This window comes from Helianthus annuus, chromosome 3 (genome assembly GCF_002127325.2).
Source record: "Helianthus annuus cultivar XRQ/B chromosome 3, HanXRQr2.0-SUNRISE, whole genome shotgun sequence".
Classification (NCBI taxonomy): Eukaryota; Viridiplantae; Streptophyta; class Magnoliopsida; order Asterales; family Asteraceae; genus Helianthus; species Helianthus annuus.
This window is the reverse complement of record NC_035435.2, coordinates 84,716,081-84,737,012: the sequence shown is the minus strand read 5'-3', so window position 1 is coordinate 84,737,012 and position 20,932 is coordinate 84,716,081. Positions and strand designations below refer to the sequence as shown.

The window sequence follows — 20,932 nt, the reverse complement described above, 5'->3', positions numbered from 1 at the left end:
TGACTCCCGCACCTCTTGTAAATAAGCATGTAGTAGAATTAGCTGATGGTAATTCGATAGAGGCTTCTCATGTTCTGTTTGGTTGTAAACTCGATCTCATGGGTCAAGTGTTCGACATTGACCTACTCCCTGTTACTCTTGGAAGTTTTGACGTAGTCGTTGGCATGGATTGGCTATCCAAGCACCAGGCGGAAATTCTTTGCACGGAGAAAATCGTGCGTATTCCTCTCCCTAGCGGAGAATCCTTATCGGTTCAGGGTCATCATAGTGGTGCCATTGTTGGTATTATCTCGGCAATGAAGGCTCAGAAGTGTTTACGTAAGGGCTACCCTGCTCTTTTAGCTCTTGTTTCTGACTCGCAGTCTGATGAGAGAAGGATCGAGGATCTTCCAGTGGTTCGTGAATTTCCCGATGTATTTCCTGAAGAACTCCCTAGTTTACCTCCACATCGTCAGGTGGAATTTCAGATCGACCTCGCGCCAGGAGCAGCCCCGATTGCTCGTGCTCCTTATCGTCTTGCGCTAGGGGAGTTACAGGAGTTGTCGAATCAACTCCAAGAGCTCTTGGATAGGGGTTTTATCCGACCTAGCTCTTCGCCTTGGGGAGCCCCAGTACTGTTTGTGAAGAAGAAGGACGGGTCCTTTCGGATGTGCATAGATTATCGTGAGCTCAACAAGGTGACAATAAAAAATCGCTACCCTTTACCACGCATTGACGACTTGTTTGACCAGCTGCAAGGGTCAAGTTTTTATTCTAAGATCGACTTAAGGTCGGGCTATCATCAGGTGAGAGTCAGAGAGGAGGATGTCCCAAAGACGGCTTTTAGGACGCGTTATGGGCATTACAAGTTTTTGGTCATGCCGTTTGGGATGACTAACGCACCAGCGGTTTTCATGGATCTTATGAATCGCGTGTGCAAACCGTATCTCGACGACTTCATTATTGTTTTCATCGACGACATCTTGATCTACTCCACGAGCGAGGAGGACCATGAGCGGCATCTACGTCTTATCTTGGAGCTCCTGAGGAAGGAGCAGCTTTACGCGAAGTATTCTAAGTGTGATTTCTGGATTCGAGAAGTACACTTTCTTGGGCATATTGTTAACGAAAAGGGGATACATGTGGATCCTGCTAAGATCGATGCTATTAGGAATTGGGCGGCACCAAAGAATCCTTCGGAGGTGCGACAGTTTCTTGGTCTTGTAGGGTACTATCGTCGGTTCATTCAGGATTTCTCAAAGATCGCTCAACCCCTTACCTCCTTGACACAGAAGAACGTAGTTTATTCTTAGGGAGCGAAGCAGGAGGATGCTTTCCAACTGTTGAAGCAGAAATTGTGCAGCGCACCGATCTTGTCTCTACCAGAGGGTACGGAAGATTTTGTGGTTTACTGTGATGCTTCGATTCAAGGTCTCGGTTGTGTGTTGATGCAACGCGACAAGGTGATAGCATATGCTTCTTGACAGTTGAAGGTGCACGAGAAGAATTATACGACTCACGACTTGGAGTTAGGAGCTGTGGTATTTGCGTTGAAGATCTGGAGGCACTATCTGTACGGTACCAAATGCACCATCTACACCGATCACAGAAGTCTCCAGCATATCTTCGACCAGAAGGAATTAAATATGCGGCAGCGTCGTTGGATAGAGCTTTTGAATGATTATGAGTGTGCTATCAAGTATCATCCGGGTAAAGCTAATGTAGTAGCTGATGCACTTAGCCGAAAGGAGACGAAGCCTAAACGGGTTCGCGCATTGCAACTTACTATTCATTCGAACCTTCCTGATAAGATTCGTACGGCTCAGACTGAGGCATTAAAGGAAGAAAACATTGAAGCTGAGGGTTTGCGGGGTATAAAAAAGCAGCTCGAGCAGAGATCTGATGGCATCTATTATATTATGGAGAGAGTATGGATTCCTCTGTTTGGTGATCTCAGAGAACTTGAGATGAATGAAGCGCACAAGTCACGATACTCTATTCATCCGGGATCGGATAAGATGTATCAGGACCTTAAAGTTTTGTATTGGTGGCCGAACATGAAAGCTATCATCGCCACGTACGTGGGTAAATGCTTGACTTGTGCTAAAGTCAAAGCAGAGCATCAGAAGCCCTCGTGTCTTCTTCAGCAGCCAAAGATACCCACGTGGAAGTGGGAGCATATCGCCATGGATTTCGTTACAGGGTTACCGAGAACTCAGGCTGGAAACGATACTATTTGGGTGATTGTTGATCGTCTCACGAAGTCAGCGCATTTTCTGGCAATCAAGGAAACGGATAAATTTTCACAGCTGGCGGCAGTTTATCTTAAGGAGGTGGTTTCTAGGCATGGGGTGCCAACTTCTATCATTTCAGATCGAGATCCGCGTTTCACTTCTGAATTGTGGCAGTCAATGCATAAATCGTTTGGCTCACAACTCGATATGAGTACCGCTTATCACCCACAGACGGATGGTCAGAGCGAGCGCACCATTCAGACACTTGAGGACATGCTGCGGGCATGTGTTATTGACTTTGGCAAGAGTTGGGAGAAACATCTGCCGTTGATAGAGTTCTCCTACAACAACAGCTACCACACTAGTATTCAGGCAGCTCCGTTCGAAGCATTATACGGGCGGAAATGTCGTTCTCCTCTCTGTTGGGCCGAGGTGGATGATAGCCAGATCACAAGTCCTGAGCTTGTTCTTGAAACGTCAGAAATGATTGTTCAGATCAGGAATCGTATGGCAGCGGCGCGTGACCGTCAGAAAAGCTACGCTGACAAGCGCAGGAAACCGTTAGAGTTTGCAGTGGGTGACCGTGTTATGTTGAAAGTGTCGCCGTGGAAGGGTGTTGTACGCTTCGGGAAGCGTGGAAAGCTTAATCCGCGTTATGTTGGGCCATTTAAAATCCTGGAGCGGATCGATAAAGTCGCTTACAAGCTCGAGTTACCTGCTGAGTTGGGTAATGTTCACGATGTCTTCCACATTTCGCAGTTGAAGAAGTGTTTGTCGGATGAAACACTGGTTGTGCCATTTCAAGAGCTGAAGATCGACTACAAGCTGCAGTTTGTCGAAGAACCAATAGAAATTATGGATCGGGAAGTCAAGGTCCGTAAGCACAGCCGTATTCCGATAGTAAGAGTTCGTTGGAACTCAAGGCGTGGACCGGAGTTCACGTTGGAGCGCGAGGATCAGATGAAGCTCAAGTATCCACATTTATTCCCAAAGGACAAGTCTAAGCCTGGTGAACCTGAATCTAGTAAAGCTGGTGAATTTCGGGACGAAATTCCTTTTCAAGTCGTGGATGATGTGTCACCTGGGGAAAATCCGCAACAATCTTGATTTATCACTTCACTCCTTTATGCTTACTTGTCAAATTTCGGGATGAAATTTCTTTCAAGTTGGGGATCATGTGACAACCCAAATATTCAGGTTAGCGCTACATAAATTCCACAACCCTTCAACGTATATCCTTGCGTTTGACTCATTAAATTTGATTCATTAAGTATTTGTGTGTGCGTAATCATTCATGAAACCTGTTAGTCTTTGGACTGGGCCACAAACCCATTCGTAACACACTCCATAGCCGTATGGGTCTCTCTCTCTCGTCTGGCCCACATATGTTGGTAATGGGCCCGAACCTTATATGTTAGCAATGTGGGGCAGGTATTGGATGACTTGTAACCCACTCCTTAGCATAAACCAAGTACCTTGTGTAAATGGGCTCAAGCCCATTCCAGTTCTGTGTCACCGTCCCCAAGTCTTTGAAATTGTATTAGATTAAGGACATAGTATTAGACCAAGTTTAAAGTCACCGCCCCCAAGTCTTTGAAATTGTATTAGATTAAGGACATAGTGGGCCTTGGGATGGGGGTCGGTTATAAGGTTGGGTTATTTAATTGCACACCAAGGTTGCGTAACAAGAAAACATAAAACTCAAGTAATATCCCTACTTTTCTCCATCTCCTTCGTACGGCAGAGAGGGTCCTAGAAACATAATCTGGCTCCATCAGTAACCGGTTAGTAATATTAATTATTAGGTTGTTTGCTATGTATTATTTGATGATTATCACGTGTTGTCTGCGATCTGTGTTTAATGATATTGTTCATATGAATCGAATATGTTAAAAAAGTGACACGCGGATAATGGCATCATATTTTGCCGTTCAAAAACAATAAAAAAGTAAATAAATAAATAAACGAATATGAATAGCATGATTTTGTGGGTCTTAATGATTGTTGTTGACTAGTAAACTAATAGTGGTAAGCACATGAAATTCTAGGGAACCAACATATTAGTGGTTTTATTGGTCCAATGATATGGTAGGATGGTTGGTCCAATGATATGCTAGGTGATATTTTGGTTAGTCAAAGGGCGGCCCATGTGTGTTGTCAGGTTAGTCAAGATTATTAATGATATACAAATAATAAACTAATAAGGTGTCATGATTAGAATTAATTGGAAGATGTCATGATTTAATACGTACAATAATTCTAATAAAGATGCTGTTGTACATTGGGTAGTAATTAGGGCCCCATGAATTGTATGTCATAATTTAGTTCTTGAATTAAATCAGTTAAGGGTATATGAGGTTAGCAATGAAAAGGCACATCATGTGACCCTAGGTGGCGGCGCATAGGTGTTGAAAGGGGTCCCCACATGTTTTGCTAATATGCAGCCGCAATCCTAAAGGACAATTATATGCATGACCTAATTGAATATATATAATCAGAACTCTATTTTTCAATTATGTAATGAGATACAACTTGGTGATTCATGTCAGTATAGACGTAGGCATGTGGGCGAGTAGATATATATAACAAGCATGATATATTGCAACACATCAATATTTCTTAAATGTGGGCCGAATATATGCATAACAGTGTGGTATGAATTTTAGGTGTTTGTTTAAATAATGGATGATTAGGCGAGTTCTATAATTTGTAGTATGTGTTCGAATTGTGTTAGTCGTTTAATTTGTTCATCCTGATTGCGTGCAACTTAACCGTTAAATGTTGTTTATTTATTGGGTCTCCCATATGTTATAATGCTTTTAAACTATAACGAAACCCATTTAACTCAATTCAATTTACTGAGTGATCACATCTAAATGCTTGGTTGTTTGGATACACGTTAGGGTATTGCGTAACCTTATACTCACATACCTATTTACATTCATCATACCTTAGGTCGTGTGTAAACGGACCTAGCGGTAATTAACATTAGAAGTACAATATTTAACCGAGCAAACCAAGGTGAGCTCACTGCTCTTTTCCAAGCATGCATCCCGGGGAGGGATATCGGGTAACGTTCCAAGGATGAACGCTAGTTTTTGGGATGTTTGTTATTATTACTCAGTTTCTATCACATAAGACCCCTTACATCTACCGACAGTTGCCGGGAAGGCAGCCAGGTTATTAGTTGATAGCGCTATTAGGTTTGGCACCCTCACACCGTACCTGGGAGGACGGGCGTGAAGTAATTTCCTTAAAGCATGACCAATGTTTTGATAGAGACATTGGGGTTGGGCAAACACATCTTGTAGCCATTTCGGTAATCGAGTTAATAACAACATCAAATCAAATTGTTAAACTGTTTTATGTATCTGGTAACTAAACTCGGTAACCAAACTTTGAACTCACCAGCGTAGTCTGACACCCTTGTTTGCATGCTTGTAGGTCGTTAGCTGTTTGCATTGGAACTTGCTGTCTGGAGTAGCTGGAGAGGTCATGGGTCGATTGGGGGAAATTAATGCTATTGTTTTCTTGATACTATATCTTGGTTTTTAAACTATTTAACTTTGTTTAATTTTTGCTTCTGCTGAATACTTTGGTTTCCTTTTGAACTTGAATGGTGTTTTATTAATAATCAAGAATTATATTTTAGAAACATGTATGGGTTCTATGTAATTAGTGGCTCATTGTTGGTACGTCACATGCCTATCAGGGACACTCCCTATGTGGTATTTTGGTGGTGTGACATGTTTGACCAATTAACAAACAAGTAACTAAGTCTTACTGAGCAAACCAAGGTGAGTTCACACTCTTTATATGTCATGGGATTCAAGGTGGTTGGGAATGGGTTAAAGAACTAAAACGGAACCTACATATTCTCCTTGGGTAGGATATGTACCTCCATCCTCCATGGGTAGGATGCCAATATTAATCCTGCGTATTCTCCTTGAGTAGAATACGTACGTTCGTCCTCCTTAGGTAGGACAACAACCTTAAACTTACTAGACAAAACTCTATCATTAAGTCCCTCATTTTTATATCGACTTAATCGCCGAGGCCGATGGCGAGCGGGTCATTAGTTAATAGCGCGATTAGGTTTGACAAACCTCACACCGTCCCGGTAGGACGGGCGTGTACTAATGGATCATGGCACACATTCAATGATGATATACATTGACTTAGGGCACAGCTTACTTTCGTCAGTAGTCGATATGGTAACGGTCTAGTGGTTTACAACATGGGGAATCCCCCACTGGTTATGGTTTGGGAAAGAAGGAAGTGGTTAATCGTATTTTCAACTATGGGGTAACCCCCACTTCAAGTAAGCCAGCTAAAGAAAAACTATGTTTTTGAAACAACTTAAAACGAACACCCAACTGTGAACTCGCTCAACTTTGTTGTTGATTCGTTGTTACATGCCTTGCAGGCCTTTAGGTGCATATCATTGGAACTTGCTGTCTGGGAGGCTGGAGTGGTCATGGGTCGAGATACATGGAAACGCGAGATGAATCTAATGGCTTTCACGCACTTGGTTTATGAATTTCTTAATTAATGTATTATGCTTCCGCTGAACTTAAAATTATGTTTTGCAACACTTCTATCTATAATAAATGAAAGTTTTATTTGGAATAATTGTTATGAGTTCAACATTGATTGATGGCTTGGATCCTGGTACGTCACACGCCCCGCGGTGATTCTGCATGTGGTATTTTGGGGGTGTGACAGATTGGTATCAGAGCCATTGGTTATAGTGAACTTGGTTTTATTTAAAAAGGGGAAAAATGTTTTTGTAAAACCAGACCATAACCGAACAATTCTGAAGACGTGAATACGACCATGACACTCAGCTCCAGATTGCAAGGTTCGTCTCTTGTATACTCATTATACAGCATAACTAGTGAACACCTACATATGATATTGCATGTGATTGCACGTTTAGCACAACAGTATGAATTCATGTATACTTGCATGTGTTATGTGACTGATAGGGTGGTATTTCCCTAAACCTTTATGACTTACGCTTCGTGATACTCTTTGTTTGCTACTCGAGTTGAGGAACCATTTGACATGAGTTAAGAGGAGCTGAGATGGACATGCAAATCACAATATTATTGTGGGTGCACACATAATAATAATGTGGGGTGCATGTGAGTCCCAGTGAGGCTTAACAAGTGGAAAAGGGGTTCCATTCCGTCATTCGATCGATGTGAAACATAACAAACCTATAGGGGTCATAGCAGTAATTGTCCCCTACTCGAACGTGAACTTTTCATTCATCTTTGGATCCCTTTGAATCTCGATGGTATCGAGTGTTACCTGAACACCCATCTGAACTCAGCGAACCGCGTAAAATGTTAGGTGCTTATACAAACGTCCATGTGTTGGATGTCGCAGCGTCGAATGATTGATCGATATCTTTCTCACCTTTCTTCGCTTGCTGGAATTTAACGTATTGACGCCTTAGATTCCGAAGTGCGATCACTTCTGCAACACTCTCGTAACATACCATGTAGTGCTCAAACAACTTGCACACATCGATGCACCGAAGGATGAGCATAATACTTTACCGATCTCAGTACTTTGACGACCCTGATTATCGGTAACGAGCACCAGCGAATTGGCTTCAATCGAATCCTTACCCTTGTCAGCGACTCATGGGAGTCAATTCTTACGAATCAATCGGAGAATAAGTAATGTCAATCGACTAAACGTGGAGTGGGTAACTGCCAGCACAGTGAGTAGCGCCTTAGAGCGTGGCATGGAATATGAAAGGATGGACCCTGTTGACGAAAGATTGTAGAGCTCCGTTTCAAATGACAGCATCGGAGGCAACAGTCACGGCAACATCAAGGTACTTGAAATTGCAACCAACAGCATAGAAATGAAGGTGCCTACGACATGGAGTAGCTGTTGCTAAATCAAAACGACAACAACCAAGGAAACGATGTCCGTACTGGAAAATCTCGCAACGAGTACAACAACACCAGAAATGATGCTCTTGGAAGGGAATTTAGGATTGGCGTGGGCAACGCCACGCCAGGATTTCAGCAACATGGTGGCCAGCACGTTTTTGGAAGCTAGTTGTCTCGTCTTCTACTACCCGCGATGGTGTTGATGTAGTAGTCAGAAAGTTTTGGTTAACCAGACATCGTGCAATTATACCCTGTGAAGGGAAAGTTTTCGTCTGTCATGAAGTATCCGAGTGGTGCAGAGGTTCGCATCAATACAGCAGTGAAGGACAGGAGTGTCCACGGAAGGATTATCCCGCTATGATAGCACTTGTTACTGATGTCAAGGCTAAGGAAAAAGAGGATCGAGGATCCACCAATTGTTCGTGATTTCTCCCTAAGTGCTACCAGAAGAACTATCTGGTATACCTTCACATCGTCAGATGAAATATCAGATCGGTATCATGTCAGAAGCATCCCTTCTTACTTTTATTCCTTATTGTCTTGCACCAGGAAGGTTGCAAGAACTGTCTAATCAACTTCAAGAATTGTTGGGCAGGAGTTTGTCAGACCTAGTTCTTTTTCGCTTTGGGGAGCCCCAGTTATACCAGTAAAGATAAGCCTTTCGTATGTGTATCGATTATCGAGGACGTAACAATGTGTTAGTTAGGAACCGCTTGTCTCGACCATGCATTGGCCACCTGTCGACCAGTTACAAGGAACAAGCTTCCATTGGAGGATTGACTAATGACCGAACTACCATCAGAAGAAGGTCCAAGAGGAGAAGGCTCTTAGGACGACACATCGAACACAAATACGGCCACTTCGACTTTGTACACACTGATCATTGAATTGATCAACACACCAGCAGCTTTATGGACCACAGGAATTGACCGTGTTTGTTGTTGACGTTTAGAATCATTACCAGGAGCAAGGAACAACATGGGCGGCATATGTATTCTATTTTGGAACTCTGGGGGAGGAGCCACTCCACGCAAAGACTTGTTAAACGGTAACGTCTGAATTCGAGAAACAGATCGACACCAAAGATCCCTTCAAGGATACAGCAACTTATTGGTCTCACTAGATGCTACCGCAGAATCATCTCAGGATTTTCAAAGATCCTCAGAGTCCCAGTTATGCGTCGATGCAACGCGAGAAGGTGATGACTTACGTAATGGAATTACAAGGAAGAACTACCCGACACATAATATGAGGTGGAAACCGTGGTCTTTGGATATAAATTGGAGGCATTACTTGGACGGTACCAGATGCGTTATTTAGACCGATCGCAAGGGCCTCCCGTGTACCTTGAGTTCGACAGAGCTAAATCAGCTGATGGCATTGCTGGAGGAAACTTTAGGATGATTTCAACTATGAAACTTGAACGTGCACGAGCTTTGCAGCTCACCATCGACTCTAACTTACCTGATCAGACTCGCTGTGTTCAAACTAGAGAACTGAGGGAAGAGGATTTTCAAGTTGAACCCATGCGGGGCATGGAGAAGCAACCTTTGACTGGTCGGACGATACTCGTTACCTCATAGAACGAATGTGGGTCTCATTATATGGCAACTGTAGGGAACTCGTGCTTAGCAAAGCACACCAGCTTCAATATTCTAGTCGTCTGGGTTTTGATGAGAGACATCAGGATTTATAAACCTTGTACTAGTAATCGGGCATGAAGGCCCACCTAGTTAGGTATGTGAATGATGGATTGACTTATGGGAAGTCAAAGTGAGGTATCAGCAACCAGCAAAACCCACATGGAAATGAGAACAGACTGCCATGGATTTGGTCGCTAGTCTACTTACACCTCGAAACGGAAACAATATCACCTGGACGATCGTTGATTTTCTCGCGTAACCAGCACATTTTCTAGCCATCAAGGAAACGGAGAAGTTTTCTACACTTGCAGTTATCTACCTGAAAGAAGTGGTTACTAGGTACAGGGTGCCAACCTCCATTATCTCTGACCGCGACCCACGATCTGCATCTGACTTGTGGCAAGCGATGCACAAATCCTACGGCTCATGTCTAGGCATGAGCACAGCATACGTCCATAGACGGATGGGCAGACTGAACGCACCAACCAAACTCTTGAAGATATGCTTCGAGCATGTGTAATCAATTTTTGGCAATGGTTGGGGAAAGACACCTTCCTTTGGTGGAGTTTTCGTATATCATCAGTTACCCCACCAGCATCCAGGCTACTCCGTTCGAGGCAATGTGTGGACGGAAGTGCCGATCACCTCTTTGTTGGGCGGAAGTTGGAAGAAGTCAAATCGCTGGCCCAGAGCTCGTCGTAGACACAACAGAGAAGATTGCTTGGATACGACAACAAATGGTGGCAGCTCGTGACCGTCAGAAAAGCTACGCTGATAAGCGCAGGAAACCACTCGAGTTCTAAGTTGGGGATCGGGTGCTACTTAAAATCTTACCTTGGAGAGGTGTGGTTCATTTTGGACCGATACTCAACCCGCAATATGTTGGACCTTTCGAAATCACTGAGAGAATTGGCAAGGTGGCCTACAGGTTGAATCTACCCGAAGAACTTAGTGGAGTTCACAACGTATTCCATGTGTCGAATCTGAAGAAGTGTCTTCAGATGAAACCCTCACAGTTCCTTTCAAGGAGCTCACCATCGACGATCAGTTGCGATTTGTCGAAGAACCAGTGGAAATCTTGGACCGGGAGGTCAGGATTCTCAAACGCACTAGGATACTTATTGCTCGAGTTCGTTGGAACTCCCGTCGTGGCCCAGAGTTTACTTGGGAACGAGAAGACCAAATGAAACACACATATCCCCAGTTGTTCGAGAACTATGAAACCACTACTGAGGCTGAAGCTACTGCGGAATTTCGGGACGAAATTCCAAACCAACGGGGGGATGATGTGACACCCCAGGAAAACTACGCAACCTAACTAGCTTCCTCAATAACTACGTGCTAAATTTCGAGACGAAATTTCTTTCAAGTTGGGGATGATGTGACAACCCGTTTTCCCAAGGTTAGCATTGCCTAAATTCCACAAACCCCTAGCGTGTGTTTCTGCGTTAATTACTTATCTTGTGCACTACGGATTGTTTATGTGTGTATGTTAACACGAAACCGCTATACATTTTTACGTGTCAATTTACGTAAATGGGCTGCAAACTCGCTTAACACTCACACGCTTGGGCCTGCGGCCACATCCCGCTTACTGTACCCTAGGCCCACATAACTGTCACACCCCTATTTTCCACGTGTCACCGGTGGGCCCGGTGGGGGTTCCGTGACGTAGTTGATATCGTCATAGTCAAACAATACAAAATATAAATGCACAGCGGAAGCAAAAGATAGATTTATTTCAACCAAATAAAATTGTAATATCAAGTATCTCAAATAGTTGAAAAAGATCCACAGGCGGATCAAAACAAAGAGGAAACTTTTATTCAACAGACATTATCCATCCTAAGCTTGCGAGACTTTTATTGATGCTAAGGAGTGGCCAGCCTATTACGCGTAGTACCTGCACTTAGCCTTGTTTGGAAAATACGTCAGTTTACACTAGTAAATACAATTTAACTGACTCATTTTGAAAACGTTTAAAATTGATTTGAATGCCCGCGGTACAAAACTTTTTATAACTTGGGATAATTATTTGCTTATAATCTTGTAAAAGAATTACATGTTTATTATGCGTTCAGGTGTCCGGGTCGTGCCGGGTTAAAGATTAATAGACACACCACTTAGTATAATTCTGCCGCGAGACTTCTCTCGTACCGACGATTATACTTTATTGATTTGAATGCACTACGGGTGTACGCCTAAACTCGTGTACTAAGGTCGTGGCCGTTCTTTGAATGATGCCAAGGATATCCGGGACATGGTCATTAAACCCCCAAAGGCGTTAAACAAACAAAACAACATTTTCAAACGGGTCATTTCGACCACACTTAACCACCGACCGGTTAAGGTCAATTACCCGACCAAGCGGTATATTATATACCATACCCCAAGCCCGTATAAGGGAAAAATAAGTTAAATGCATTTACCTGAGCTAAATATGTATTTTATCCCAGCCGTATCAAATCAGCAAGTACAGATAGCTTTTACTGGGCTCCTATATCTGGAAATGAAGGTTTTTAATAACCTATTAGAATCCTAACGGGTCTTTTAATTCAGCCTAAGCTTAGACCGGTTAGTTTTAAATGAAGATTACGGTTTAAACGCACGATAAGGCGAAGACCGTTTTAGAATGTGGTTTTGACCCGACAAGCTTGCATACTTGTTTAATATGGGTAACTTAATCACATTCTGGATTTTGAGACAGAGATGATATGGTTTAACCCGTTTCGGCTAAAACGGGTAAACTAATTACATAAGCCGATCCAAACGCGTAAAGTGCGTAACGAGTAACCATAAGAGTCATATACAAGTTTCCTATGTTAATATTCCTTAAACATGTTGTGATATCAGTAAGATACCTTCCATTATGCCCCAAATGGTTTTAAACTCAAACTATGCCTCATAAGGGCATTTTGGTCATTTTTTTTTGGGTAAAGGGTTACCCCGGTGATTTTATATATTCACAAACACAAAAACAAGTAGAGAGGGGACATCCTCACTAGTTCACTCAAGAGACATGCCTCAAGAGCGTAAACCAAAACAACTCAACAAAACCCAATACATAGCGACTAGACTACCATCTAGAAACAAAGAAAAGACACAAACAAGCTTTAATCAGCCCCCATTGTCTTTCATTGCGTCTTCGTCAATCCCCCATTTCCCAAGTAAACGCTTAACATTCGCACATGGTTTGAACTTCACGCCTATCATTTTGTATCGAACTATCTTTAGGATTACTTCACATATTGACTCCGGTGGGCGAGTTTGATTTTTAAAGAGCCTCGCATTACGTTCTTGCCAAATTATGTAAGCTGTTGCACCTACAAGCAGACGAGCCACATAATTAGATGCCGTCTTCGAGCGACTTCTCGTCATCAACCAGTTGACAATCGAAGACCATTTAGGATCAACATCAACCATATCAGCCTTCACACGAACCGATTTCCACACCTGTGATGAGAACTTGCATTCAAAAAAGAGATGGTCAAGAGAATCGACATCTGCATAGCATAAGAGACAGCACATCATATTCATGTTCTTCCTCCTAGATAAGTCCCACTTTAAGATTTTATCTTGCGTCAAAAGTTTTCGACGCATTATAAGCCAAACCAAAAAAGCGTTCCTAGGAATGCATTGCGGAAACCAAACAATAGAAGCCCAAGCAACTTCCTGCTCCCTAATCCGAAGGGTATCCCAAACCGTAAAGGACGAATGATCCAACAAGTTATCTCCATCCTTCCAAAGCAAACGATCTCGCTTGTTTTGATCCGACCAAAGGTGATCTAGCTGATTAAAAACCGGAAACAAATCCCTCCAAATAGCCGGCCATGCCCAAGAATCACCTCTATAAACATCCGCAACCATAGCATCCAGCCGAAAACCTGCATTAGTGATAACCCTAGGCGATAAAACAGTTGAAAGGGGCCCAAGATGGCACCACAAGTCATACCAGGCTGATATAGTATTGACAGCTCCCAACGAAGACCATATATGCTCCTTAACCAACGGTCGCAGTTGGAGGATTTTCCTCCAACTCCAGCTGCATGTATTCGTTTCCTTGCAATTCCAGAAGTTCCGCCCTCTAAGGCGATAAGAATGAATCCATTGCACCCACAAAGAGTCTCTCTGCTTAAGAATACTCCATATATGAGAAACCATGAGGGCCTTATTAACATCTCCGACCCGACGAATCCCAAGACCCCCTTCATATTTAGGCACACAAATAGCTTTCCATGAAACTTTTGCTTTCCCTCTATGAAAAGAGCCCTTCTGAGCCCATAAGAAATTCCTCATTTTCGCCTCTAGCTCATTAACAACCCGAGTGGGTAAAATAAATGCCGAAGCCCAGTATACGTGCATAGAAGACAAAACCGATAAGATTAGCTGTAACCTGCCCGCAAATAATAACAACTTGTTTTTCCAGTTCATAATCCTTTGATCCAATCGTTCAAGAAGCACACTACAATCTTTAACACGAAGCCTCATTGAAATAAGGGGAACCCCTAAGTACTTAACAGGCAACAGACCCTCCTCAAATGGCAGGATATCCAATATCGCATCTTTGACATGAGAAGAGATATTGCAAAAGAAAGCTGTACTTTTCTGGATGCTAGGGACCAAACCTGACATGCTAGAAAACCGAGAAAGAGATTCCATGATACATTGAGACGACCGAACATCACCTCGAGCAAATAAAAATAAATCGTCTGCAAAACAGAGATTTATAATCTTTTGCTTTTCACACTTGTTATGGAATCTAAAAGAAGAATCTAACTGAGTAGCCCGATGCAAGATGCATGTCAATATTTCCATAACAAGCGTGAATAAATATGGGGATAACGGATCACCCTGTCTTAAGCCACGCTTCCCCTTGAAATAACCATGAATTTCCCCATTAACACGAATCGAATAGGTAGGAGTGGAAACACACATCATAATCCAACCTATCATTTTCGAATGAAAGCCAAAACCAATAAGAACATGCTTGAGAAACCTCTAGTCAACAGTATCATATGCTTTCTGGATGTCGACTTTAAAAGCACATCTTGGAGGACCAATGTTGCTATGATAATTATGCATCAATTCCTGCGTAAGCAAGATATTATCTGAAATTTTCCTTCCAGGAATGAAAGCGGATTGGTTAATACTAATGATGTGCGTGAAGTGTCTTCTATTTTTTATGTATATTTTAAGCCCTTTTACACTTTTAGCCAAGTTTAAAATTTATAAAACACGATATTTACTAACACTAAACACACATATGGGCAAGTGCACCCATCGTGGACGTAGTATAGTGTTGGTAAGATACCGAGGTCGTCCAAGGACACAAGAGCTTTTAGTACCGGTTTATCCACAACGTCTAATCAAATCAAAAAGTTAGAAAAGGTTTTTAAACTAGAAAAATAAAAACTAACTAAATGCTGAAAAATAAAAATAAAATAAAAACAGATAGACAAGATGAATCACTTGGATCCGATTCGTGTATTAGTATAACCTTTGATTATTTTTGCACTTTTGCACTTGTTTAAGAGATTATCTTAGTTATTGTAGTAGGCCCCTCTTTTGAAGGCGACGTTACCCTCAACCCAGTAGTTTGAGTCAGCAAGGATACAATCCTAAAGGGTTGGATTATTGGAAGATAATGAATTAAGTTATTAATGCAAATTATGGTAGGCCCCGCTTTTGGCGGCGACGTTACCCTCGGCTAAGTAGTCTGAGTCAGCAGGGATACAGTCCTAAATAGCCGGGTTATAGTATTAATAGTAGTTAACTTATGAGGGGGTCAAAGAGTTTGGATCCCCGCCATCCAATACCTATGGGCATTGAAGGAGATCCTACTAAATTTGACCCAGGTCCCTTGCAGGACCTCTAAACGCTGAACAAGGGCAAGACCCTTACCAAACCGTTCCCTTAACCCCCGACCAGGTAGCCAACAAACCTCCATATAGACCGTGGAGATATGAATGGTGAAAATCTTTTATTTTATATAGACAGTAAAATAATGCCAAGACACCACGGACAAATGATAAGGAAAGATCACCTTCAACATAAGCAACTAGTTATTAAAGTCATTAATACAAAACCAAATAAAAAGTGCAAAAGATTAAAAATAAAAAGTATTATACTAAACACTTGTCTTCACCAAGTGATGTAAGAGACTTAGGCAAACATGGCCTTGATTGTCAAGAACTCTTATGATCAATCTTGGATCCCGAGACGACTCACACACTCTACGATGGACAATGGATGATGGTGGTGGATGATGGTGTTATGGTGGTGGTGGGTGGTGGATGAAGTGTGAGAGAGGTGGTGTGCCAAGGGATGAGTTGGAATGAAACCAAGCACTCCTATTTATAGGCTGAACAGAAGGCTGGGCACGGCCCCGTGTCCGCTGGACACGGCCCCGTGCCCGTCTGACACTCTCTCTCTTCATTAATTGTAATTCGCAATTACAATTAATGCGCCTGCTGTACTTTTGCCACGCCCCCGTGCTCACTGGACACGGCCCTGTGGTGGGCAATAGAAGCTTCTACAGGTTTGTCTTTTCTGCTGCTTCGTGGGTACGGCCCCGTGCTGGCTGAGCACGGGGCCTGTTCAGTCTTCTGTTTTCTCTTCTTTGCTTGGGAGGATGCCGTTGAGGGTTTGGGCAATCTACTTTTGTTCCTTTTCTTGTATTTATGTTAGAATTAGCTGTCTCTTTGCTTCTTTTATGAATTTGAGCTCATTTCATCCTGAAAATACAAAAGGAAGACAAAAACACTCTTTTTCCAACATTAGTACTTAAAAAGGGTTAGTTTTATGCCTCAATTGATGTAATTTATATGTTGCATTTTACACACATCAAATACCCCCACACTTGAACTTTTGCTTGTCCTCAAGAAAAACTCTTTAAATGTGGCTTTACACTCCCAAATGGAATGGGTAGAAGAGAAGGTTTTTTGGCTTGTCATAGAGTGTCGGGAATCCAAGATCTTTTTGGGTTTTATTTTTATTTATTTACAATCCTATTCGTTATGATTTATTTAGAACGTTTCATAAGATAAATTACTTATTCGGGCATAACACGCCTTTTTAAAATTTCATTTATATACAAGTTCACATACCTCACGGGAGAAATCACTCAACACTCGGCCGAAGGTGTATTTTTTTAGTGAATCACTCGAGAGCGGCATAGAACTTACGCCTACCATAAGCTTGCCAAGCAATCAATCCTCCTCCTTTTTAACTTTATACCTTTGTAAATATCAAGAGGACTTTTTGGGTGAAGGGTTAGGCTTGGGCTAAAGGTGGGTGGTTGGGTTAGTGGTTAGTAAAAGGGCGAAAAGCGTAAAAAGCGTCGGTTTTCGTAAAACACTTTGTTTTTGGTGACTTTTTTTTTCTTTGAAGTATTTCTCCAAACAAGCTTTTGTTTGCATAGCGTTTTTTTTTTGGTCACACGAAAAAAAACGAGCTTACGAAAAACCGAGCTTGTTTCTAAAATAAAAAGGGTTTTTGGTGGCTGAAAAGGGTAAAGAAATGAAAGGTTTAGGCTCAAAGGGGTTAACTAGGGGGATTTTGGGTAGGTGGTAAAAAAAATGAAAATAATGGTGTGGAAAGAAAAATGGTTAGTCATAATCCCTCCATCATTTACTTACTTGGGTTTAAGTTGGTAAGGACCGGGAATGGATCGTCGTGGCAAGTTCTAGAGTTGTAAGAACCAAGCGGCTATTCACACAAGAAACGAAAAATGAGCATTTAGTCTAAGGATGTAAATTTGTATGCTCAATAAAGGCTCAAAACTCACTTTTGTGGGAATGGGTTTTCAATGTGATCAAGTATATATAATCAAATTTTAACTAGACTTGTTATGCCATTTCATAATTTTCTTATGTTGGTTCTTGTTATCACGACGCTTTCGGTTGTAAAATTTGTAAAAATATAACCTTATTAATCTTAGGATTCCTAACTTAAACTTTAGACAAGTAAAAAAAAATGAAATTTTTGAAAAAATTTGGGGTGTTTAGCGGTTCCAATAGAGTTTTGTGTAAGGCTTGTTGTTAGGACTTGCAAAATTTCAAGGTTTTAGCTTCCCCCCCCCACACTTAAATTACACATTGTCCTCAATGTGTCCCAAAAATAAATTTTTAGGTTGATTGGATGTGTAACGTGGTATTAAAAAGCAAAGATTTATGTTACTGGCAGTCTGGACACGGCCCCGTGGGGACCGGACACGGCCCCGTGTTCAGGTGCCAGTAACAGAAATTAAAGAAATGAGACAGAAGCCTGGACACGGGGGCGTGTCTGGTGAACACGGCCCGTGTCCAGTTACCTGAACTGGGCATTTTTCTGCAGGTGGTTCAGCACGGGGCCGTGTTGGTTGGGCACGACCCGTGTTGAGCCTTCTGTAATGGAGATTTGTGTCGGGTTGCCTCGTTCTTGTGCATGGGGCCATTTTTCCCGTTCCCTTTTTCATCCTTTACCACCACGAGTGTGTTTTATTCCTGTAAATTAAAACTAAAAGATTAAACTAAACTAAGGATAGTTCCGCGGAATGCCTCCGTGGTGCGCTACGTTTATAAGGGTCCTTGGCTAGACCCAATGTGAGGTTATATATTTTCTAAGTGGGATGCTTGGCGTCCCATGTTACACCGTCGGAGAGCAGCATCCAAACTTGAATCAATAACCTTCATGTAGTTGACCGGGTCGTCGTCCTCTATTCTCTTCCCTACTCCGAATTTTACTTCATCATCCCCATACCTCAAGGTGAGTGTTCCGTCATTCATATCTACCACCGCTTGTGCGGTGGCAAGAAATGGTCTCCCTAGTATGAGGGGGACCTCGGTGTCTTCCTCCATATCAAGTATGACAAAGTCGGCTGGGTAGACGAATTTGCTTACCTTTACCAAGACATTTTCAATGACACCTTGCGGGAATTTGACGGATCGATCAGCAAGTTGTATGCTCATTTTTGTAGGACTCGTTGTTCCTAGGCCGAGTCTTTTAAACATTGATGAGGGCATGAGGTTAATGCTAGCCCCAAGGACGGCTAGTGCATTACGAACGGGGGACTCCCCGATTGAGCAGGGAATCGTGAAGCTTCCGGGATCGATTTTCTTTTGGGGAAGTTTATTGAGTACGAGGGCAGAGCATTCTTCGCCTAAGTTAACTAATTGCAAAATTTCAATTTTCTTTTTATGAGTAAGGAAGTCCCTCATGAACTTAGAGTATTTGGGCATTTGAGTTAGGACATCAATAAAAGGAATATTGACATGCAGTTGTTTCAATAGACTTTCGAACTTTGAGAATTGCTCATTGGTCTTTTGACGAATTAACCTACCGGGGTACGGGACTCGAGGAGCCTTGGTAGGCTCTGGTGACGGAGGGGAGTTCTTCTCCTGCAGAGGCGGGGGTACCGTTTCTTCTGTCGGCGGCGGCGCTTCCGCAGGCCCCACGGTGCGGTTTCGTAGTGTGATGAGATGAACTTGCGCTTTTGGGTTTGTTTCGGTATTGCTAGGTAATGCGCCTTGTGGTCTCTCGGCAAAATTTTAAGCTATTTGATTCAATTGTTTTTCTATGTTTTGAATACTAGCTTGTTGATTTCTAAAATTTGATTCTAATTGTAGAAATCTTTCCGAGTTTTTCTTTTCAGTGTCGGAGATGAGGCGAGATACAGTATCTTCAAGCCTTTCTCGTCCACTTTGTTGTTGACTGAAATTTTGTGACTCATTTCTTGGTTGTTGAAAGTTGGTTCGTTGGGTTTGTTGGTTACTACTATTGCCGGGTTCTCTCCAACCAAGGTTTGGGTGATTTCGCCATCCTTGGTTGTAAGTGCCCGTTGGAGGACCCGACAGCCTAGGTCTATTATCAATGTAGCTTACCGATTCCTGTTGATCATCCGTTTCTTTCATACAACTCTAATTTTCATGTAGCCCACCACACCCTTCACAAGCCATAACCGAGACTGTTTTTATCATTTCTAATTTTTTTTATTTTTGAAGAAAGGGCCTCGATTTGGGCTTGTAAAGAAGTGCTTTCATCGACCTTATGGGTGCCCGGGGCAATAGATTTATTGCCTCGGGGGTGTGCCATTGAAAATTGGTTTGAGCAATTTCCTCAATTTGGTTATATATTTCATGCGGGCGGCGATTACCTAAAAGTCCCCCGGAGCTAGGATCAAGTGTCTGCCTTGTGTGTGGCAACAGTCCATTATAGAAAGTGGATACTTGTTGCCATATCGCAAGGCCATGATGTGGACACTTGCGTAATAGCTCCTTGAACCTTTCCCAAGTTTCATATAAGGATTCCCCGTCCTCTTGTGAATATGTATTAATTTCAGTCATTAATTTAGCCGTTTTAGCGAGAGGGAAATACTTATATAGAAATTTTTGGGCTAGTTCATCCCAGATGTTTACCGATCCAGCTGGGAGGGCGTTGAGCCAAGCTTTCGCTCGGTCTTTTAGTGAGAAAGGAAACATTCGGAGGCGGATGGCGTCATTTGATGCTCCATTGATCCGAAAGGTATCACATATTTCTAAGAAATTAGTAATATGTAGATGGGGATCCTCGTCCGCAAGCCAATGGAAGGTTGCGGAGTTTTGGAGCATTTGTATCAAATGCCTCCGAAGTTCGAAGTTATTAGCTTCAACATTTGGAGCATTGATAGCGGCGCCTAGGTTACCTACGGTGGGTCGTAGATAATCCATGAGGGTACGTTGGTCCGCCATTGGAGGTGGATCACCCGAAACTTTCTCTTGGTTTTTAGCTTTTAATCTTTTTCTGAGAAAGCGTTCGGGTTCTTCTAGAGGTTCTTTTATGTCCTTATTAGAACTGGAGCTCATACACTATGTAGGATTGGCGTCTGGTTCCAAGTCCTGTAATAAAAATAGAAAAGAATGTTGGTCTGAAGGTTCACCATGGCCCCGTGCTCAGCGAACACGGCCCGTGGTCGGAGTTACAGTGATTGTTTTCCAGATCCCAGTTACTGGAAAGTTGGACACGACCCCGTGTTGCACCGACACGGCCCCGTGGTCAGCCTTCTGTAACTTGGAAAACTAAAAATTGCCAGTAACGATGCTGGGCACGGCCCGTGTCCGACCAGGCACGGCGCGTGCTGAGCTCTGCATGTAACAACCCGCACTTCCGTGCGTTGTTACTCGGTACACTTGTTACGCCTAGCACCAGA

The 20,932-nt window shown here is 42.6% G+C and overlaps 1 non-coding gene across 1 annotated transcript; it reads left to right on the top strand.

The window, feature by feature from the left end:
* The first annotated feature begins 19,989 nt into the window (after positions 1-19,989).
* On the top strand, positions 19,990-20,096 carry LOC118490848. Its single transcript, XR_004890073.1, has one exon. It is a non-coding gene; the product is annotated as a small nucleolar RNA R71 (small nucleolar RNA).
* Positions 20,097-20,932: the final 836 nt, after the last annotated feature.